The 7,545-nt window shown below is 47.9% G+C and overlaps 1 pseudogene; it reads left to right on the top strand.

The window, feature by feature from the left end:
- The first annotated feature begins 598 nt into the window (after positions 1-598).
- Positions 599-778, top strand: LOC138668105 (U2 spliceosomal RNA; annotated as a pseudogene).
- The last annotated feature ends 6,767 nt before the right edge of the window (positions 779-7,545 follow it).

The following is a 7,545-nucleotide window of genomic DNA, read 5'->3' as shown; positions in this document are numbered from 1 at the left end:
GTGTGACTACTATACTCTGTGGACTGATACTTCTGTGCGCGTGCCTCCTGCTGTTTCTATTGCAGGGTCCAGTCCTGTGGCGCTATGCTGCGTATTACCTTACATACACTTGCTGTTTTTTAATATTAATAAAGTTTATATATTTTTGTGATACTCCTTTGGTCGTGTATCATCATTTTTTCTCTTTTGTGGCTATGTATTTGATGATAGGCCGTTTAGGTCCTGTTGTGATTAGTGGTACAGACTTCTGATTTATATTAGTATTACCATGGTAGTTGGCTATATCTATTTGCATGTATAAAAGAGGTATTGTGGGATGTGAGGAATATGTATGTGTTTCAAAGCAAGGATATTGAGGTTAAAAATTGTATAAGAATCATTTTGGGAAAATTGTATTTTTGCTTTGTGTGAGATCAGAGGAGGAGAGGGGAGGTGGATGCAGAGGGAATTTGGAAAACTAAAAAGTGGAAACATTTTGTTAATGTATCTTGAGGATGTTTTTTGGTTGTTAACAATACATTTTGTTGTGTTTTCCAATGATGATGGGAATAGCGGTGTCCGGCCTTGGGGCGGCACAAGTACAAAACCATTTCTGGGTGTCGCTTCTCGGGCCTGCTCGTCGTCCAAGATCAATTGTAGTATCTGTTCTTATCAGTTTAATATCTGATACGTCTCCTAATTGGAGACCATATAGTAAATGGATTTTTAGAACAGGAAGATCTGTCCACTCCACGCATTGAGCCGTTATTGCGGTATCTCCGGGAACAGTGCACTCCTTCTCTGATACAGCTTCCAAATACAGATTGAATTGAAATCAGCGCATATTGTGTTTCAACCCATTATGTGTCGAGTTCCCGCCTCTGCACAGGGGTAATCTCAAACCATCTCTGCTGTGGTCTCCCATTCTTCTCCAGCCGCAGTGGTGTCTGCTCAGCAGAGACTTTGTTCCCAGCATCTTGCTCAGTCTCACTCTGTGCATAGGATTACTGCTGCTTTTCCTGCTTCTGCCATTGAAGCCAGTGCTGGGCAGCGGCGAGCAGACGCTTTTGGGCCTAAGTCCTGCTTTTTCACTTCTGAGCATGCCCAGGGTGAGATCTCCCATTGGACATCGAGGGTCACATGCTCAGATGCTGCAGCGGTTCCCATTGGCCCTTTATTGGAAGGTCCTGAACGTGCTGCAGCTATATAAGCTTCGCATGACCGCACGGCCATGCGCTAGTGTACATTTGTAGACGTGTGTGTTGTGAGTGAAAGTCGTTCTTTAAAATCCCCTCCCTATTGTATGACTGCTCGCGGAAGGTGGATGATTGCTATCTACCGCCCGACTTAGCCATCAGCACGTAACACACAATACAGCGTCTAATTGCTGTGACCGCCAGTGCGGCGCCGTGCGCTTTCACAGCGCTTTCCTGACCCAAGTCTGGGTGGTTAGTGGCGTCCGCCAGTGCGGCTCCGCACGCACTCTCGTGCATCTTTATTATTATTATTTCTGTCACTCTGACACCCCAGTTGCGGTGTCGAGCGCATGAGGTCTGTATGAACTCGAATCCTGTGTCTTGGGATCGAGTTCCAAGACTCCTTGCTTGCGCTCTTGGTGCGGTACCGCGGCCCTGTGACGCAACAGAGTTCGCTTCCTTCACACAGGGTGAAATTAACCCGTGTGTGTATTCACATTGTACCGCCATATAGTCCGTCATTACTTGGCAGCAGGTTCCATCTCTGCACGGTGGACCCCGGGCTGCGAACGCATCTTACTCTATCTGTCTTATTATTTGGAGCATTCCGCTAGCCCTAACATTACACTAGCGCCAGGGTCTGGCTAGTAATGACAGACATACAGCAATCCTTGCGGTATATCCAGCAGCTGGAGGGTAGGTTGGCGGTTCTCGAGAGGTTCTCGAGAGCTCAACCTCAGCTGTGGATGTTACCGCAGTTGCTGTACAGGCTGCTAGCGTTGCTGCAGCAACCTTGTCCACTGCAACCCCTGTTCCGACATTATCTCGCCTCCCGCTGCCAGAAAAATTTTCTGGAGATAGCAAATCTTGTAGGGGATTTGTGAGTCAGTGCTCTATTCACATCAAGATCCTGGCTGCACGTTTTCCCACAGAGCGGGCTAAGGTCAGATTTATTGTGTCTCTCTTGTCGGACAGGGCGTTGGAATGGGCTACGCCGCTGTGAGAGCATGGCGATCATGTGGTGCAGAGTGCTCCGCTGTTCTTGAGCACTCTGAAACAGGTCTTTTTAGGAGCTCCAGTCACCCATGATACTGTGCTCCAACTGCTGGCATTAACTCAGGGTGAGTCCTTGGTCAGCCATTTTGCCATCCACTTCCACACCCTAGCATCTGAGCTGGAGTGGTCGGATAAAGCCCTTATCCCCATATTTTGGAAGGGGCTGGCTGATCACATGAAGGACGCTTTGGCCACTAGGGAGATTCCTGCCACACTGGAGGAGTTAGTAACTGTCTCTACTCGTATTGACCTCCGTTTTAACGAGCGGAGGTTAGAACAAGCCCAGTGTAGGCAGAGGTTTCGGCTGGCTCCTACCTTCGCCAAACCTCTGGAATCTCCGGTCCTGGTTCCTGAGTCCCATGAGGCTATGGAAGTGTCACGAGCGGGATCTAAGTCCCGGACCGCTTGTGCACTCAAGGTCTGTCATGTTTGCCAGCAGCCAGGACATCTTGTCCCCAGCGGTCGAGGAAACGTCAGCGTCTAGTGGTTTTGGGTGGAGGTACTCTAGACACGGCGACGTTTGCCTCCAAATTGTCCTTTAAGGGGACAATTATTATAGGCTCATCCTCCCACTCGGTAGAGCTCTGCGTGGATTCTGGGGCGGAGGGCAATTTTATGTCTTACACTATGGCTGGTCCGAATAACTATAGCAATTGTTACCATCCACCTCTCGTGTCTCCCCTTTTCCTCATAGTTTGTAAGCTTACGAGCAGGGCCCTCACTCCTCCTGGTATCTGTTTTGAACTGTATTTCTGTTATGCTGTAATGTCTATTGTATGTACAAGTCCCCTCTATAATTTGTAAAGCGCTGCGGAATATGTTGGCGCTATATAAATAAAAATTATTATTATTATTATTATGTCTTCTGCCTTCGCACAACGTCACGCAATACCCCTGGTTATGCTAGCTCAACCAGTAATGGTACGAGTGGTGAATGGGTCGACACTGCCCTCACAGATAACACACCAGAGCATCCCTTTTACTCTGTCCATGTCACCATCCCATCAGGAGATTATATCTCTGCTCGTCATTCCTGAGGGAGTTGATGAGGTCCTGTTGGGAAAACCTTGGCTACGGTACCACTCTCCTCATATCGAGTGGTCTTCAGGCAGAATTCTGGGATGGGGTGAATCTTGTGGGGGTAGGTGTCAGAGGGAGTGCATTCAGGTTGCTACTGCAGAGGTACCCGCAGATCTATCCTCTCTCCCCAACTAATATTGGTCTTATGCAGACGTGTTCTCCAAAAAAGTGGCGGAGACCCTTCCGCCCCATCGCCCCTATGACTGTCCTATTGATCTCTTGCCTGGTGCTGAGCCTCCCCGGGGTTGAGTTTATCCGTTATCTCTCCCGGAGATGGAGGCAATGTCACAGTACATCCAGGAAAATCTGGCAAGAGGATTATTATTATTATTTATTGTTATAGCGCCATGGAATGTGAGGAGGGGTATACATAATAAAAACAAGTACAAAAATCTTAAACAATACAAGTCATAACTGGTACAGAAGGAGTGAGGACCCTGCCCGCGAAGGCTCACAATCTACAAGGGATGGGTGAGAATACGGTAGGTAAGGATAGAGCTGGTCATGCAGCGGTTTGGTCGATCGGTGGTTACTGCAGGTTGTAGGCTTGTCGGAAGAGGTAGGTCTTCAGGTTCTTTTTGAAGGTTTCGACGGTAGGCGAGAGTCTGATGTGTTGTGGTAGAGGGTTCCAGAGTAGGGGTGATACGCGAGAGAAATCTTGTATACGATTGTGGGAAGAGGAGATAAGAGGGGAGTAGATAAGGAGATCTTGTGAGGATCGGAGGTTGCGTGTAGGTAAGTATCGGGAGACGAGGTCACAGATGTATGGAGGAGACAGGTTGTGGATGTCTTTGTACGTCATGGTTAGGGTTTTGTACTGGAGTCTCTGGGCAATGGAGAGCCAGTGAAGGGATTGACAGAGGGGAGAGGCCGGGGAATAGTGGGGGGACAGGTGGATTAGTCGGGCAGCAGAGTTTAGAATAGATTGGAGGGGTGCGAGAGTGTTAGAGGGGAGGCCACAGAGCAGGAGGTTGCAGTAGTCAAGGCGAGAGATGATGAGGGCATGGACTAGGGTTTTTGCAGATTCTTGGTTGAGGAATGAACGGATTTGTGAAATATTTTTGAGTTGAAGTTGGCAGGAAGTGGAAAGGGCTTGGATATGTGGTTTGAAGGAGAGATCAGCGTCAAGGATTACCCCAAGGCAACGAGCTTGTGGGACTGGGGAGAGTGGGCAGCCATTTACTGTAATGGATAGGTTCGTTGGGGGGGTCGCGTGAGATGGGGGAAAGATGATGAATTCTGTTTTGTCCATGTTAAGTTTGAGAAATCTAGCGGAGAAGAAGGATGAAATAGTGGACAGACATTGAGGGATTCTGGTTAGTAGGGAGGTGATATAGGGTAGGGTTGTACAAAGCTCATGAATATGGAGGACTATTTGGCAGCAGGTTTACTAGATCTCTAATAATCTCCTACTAATACCACAGTAATTTTATGAAAACTACACCAGGCAGCCCAGTAAGTGACACATCACTGCAGTGTCTTTCTCTACATTATGCTGCTTTCAGATCAGATGGCAAAAACCTGGTGGCAAATTTACATCAACAGCAATTTTTAGGGTATGCGCACACATTGAGTAAAATGTATACACCATTTCTGCATCTCCTGTAGAATTTTGCAATGCACTTTTGACTTATTTGACTGAAGTCAATGGTAAAAAACATAGGGCTGAAACATACAGAGAACGGACATGCTGCAGAATATTTTTTGCCCCAAATAAGCAATGAGTACATCATCCTCCAGGTCTCTCATTCACTTTGCTGGCATCAGGATTGCTTCAGGTTTTTCTAGAAAATCTGCATGGCAAAAACGTACCAAATCTGCAACGTGTGTACAAGCCCTTATTCTCTAAGGATAAAGTCAAGAAGTGTAGTTTTGGTGCATTGCAAAACTGCATGCAGTTTAATATCAGTTAAACAGCACCATTTGTACATCAATTAAATTGCTCTCATAAATTTGGGTTATGCTGTAAAAAACAACAACTACAAAAAAAAAACAAACACACTGCTAAAACCATGCTTGCTTTTACCAAAACTGCAATGTGTGGCCTTATCCTACTGGAACATTACACCTGAATTCTGAGTAATGCATTTATCTTCTGAAGATGAAAATTGGCTATTCTTGTTGGTGATTTTTTCGATGTGCAACAAGGCCCAATTTTTGGGTAAATGTTTTACCACATACTGCACATGAAAATGGTTTCTCGCCAGTGTGAGTTCTTTCATGTGCAATAAGGCCAGCTTTCTGGGCAAAACCTTTCCCACATGTCAAACATGAATATGGTTTCATTAGGAAGTCAGTGTCACCTGCTGGGTGCAGAAGAAGAATGGGGAATTGCGTCCATGCATAGACTACAGGGGTCTTAACGCTATCACCGTTAAGAATAAATATCCTTTGCCCTTGATATCTGAGCTCTTTGATAGGCTTCGGGGAGCAAGGGTATTTACTAAATTAGATCTGCGGGGTGCTTACAACCTGATTCGCATCCGTGAGGGGGACGAATGGAAGATGGCTTTTAACACCAGGGATGGGCACTATGAATATCTGGTGATGCCCTTCGGGCTCTGTAATGCCCCAGCCGTTTTCCAAGACTTTGTGAACGACATCTTCCGGGATATGCTCTCCACCTCGGTTGTAGTCTATATGGATGATATTCTCATCTACTCTCCAGATATTGATACCCACCGGAGAGATGTTTGCAAAGTCTTTGACCTCCTACGGGCAAACTCCCTCTATCCCAAGTTGGAGAAGTGTATGTTCGAGCAGGAGTCCTTACCCTTCCTAGGCTATATCATCTCCGACCAGGGATTGGCTATGGATTCTGCCAAACTACAGGCTGTGATGGACTGGCAGGAACCCCATTCTCTTAAAGCGGTTGTTAGGACTGGTGGAACGCACCAAGTATAAGTTGAAATAATATTCGTGCGTTCGCAGTCCGGGGTCCACCGTGCAGGTGAAAAACTTGCTGCTAGTAAATGGCAGCGCTATATGGCGGTGGAAGCGAACCCTGTAAAGCCACAGGTCCGCAATACCGCACTAGTAAGTGGAAGCAAGGAGTCAGCTAACTCAATCCCAAAACTCAGGGTTGAAGTCCGTACAGACTACTTGCGCACCACACCGCAACTGGGTGTGTTAGGTATAGTAAGAGCCCCGAAGTGCGAACTGTGCCGTGCTGGCAGACACCACGAAGTACCCGGACGTGGGTTAGGAAGCGCACTACTGGCGCGTGGCGCCGCACTGGCGGTCACAGCAATAGACGATGATTCATGTGTATCACGTTGAGTTATTAGTCGGGCGCTAGGTAGCAGCCATACTCCTTACGCGAACAGTCATACAATAGGGTAGGGGTATTTAATGAACGACTTGCACTCACAACAAACACATGTATACAAAGGTACACTAGCGCATGGCCGTGCAGGTCATGCGAAGCTTATATAGCTGCAGTACGTTCAGGACCTTCCAATAAAGGACCAATGGGCAGCTGCCACAGAAGTTAGCCCTTTCAGGACCTTCCAGGAGGACAAATGGGAACCACTGCAGCATCTGAGCATGTGACCCTCGATCTCCAACAGGAGATCTCACCCTGGGCATGCTCAGAAGGGAAAAAGCAGGACTTAGTCCCAAAAGCGTCTGCTCGCTGCTGTCCAGCACTGGCTTCAATGGCAAAAGCTGGAAAAGCAACAGCAAGCCTAAGCACAGAGTGAGACTGAGCCAGACGCAAGGACAGACGTCTCCGCTGAGCAGGTTCCACTGCGGCAGGAAAAGAATGGGAGACCGCAGCAGAAATGGCCCAAGATTCCCCCTGTGCAGAAGCGGGAACTCGACCCCTAACATTGCCCCCCCCCCCTGGACCTCGCCACGCTCGAAGGCAGCAATGAGCTGCGGAGCCCGAATGTGCTCAGCAGGCTCCCAAGACCTGTCCTCAGGACCACAGCCCTTCCAGTCTACCAGATAAAATTTTTTGCCACGTACCACCTTGTACCCCAGAATGGCATTCACCTCGTAATCATCCGTAGACGAACCCGATGTCCCAGCAGATGACTCGGAAAACCGGGACATGTATACGGGCTTCAAAAGGGACACATGAAAGGTGTCGGTGATACCTAGGCGAGGCAGAAGGGCTAAACGATAGACCACAGGATTAACCTGTGTAGTGAGGTGCAAACTTAGTGGACTCAACTCGCAGCCTGATGTTATGGGCGGAGAGCCACACTAAGTTGCCAGGAGCAAAGGTCGG

The sequence above is a fragment of the Ranitomeya imitator genome, chromosome 2, assembly GCF_032444005.1.
Source record: "Ranitomeya imitator isolate aRanImi1 chromosome 2, aRanImi1.pri, whole genome shotgun sequence".
Lineage (NCBI taxonomy): Eukaryota > Metazoa > Chordata > Amphibia > Anura > Dendrobatidae > Ranitomeya > Ranitomeya imitator.
The sequence above is the reverse complement of the archived record's forward strand: the minus strand, read 5'-3'. Positions and strand labels throughout refer to the sequence as shown.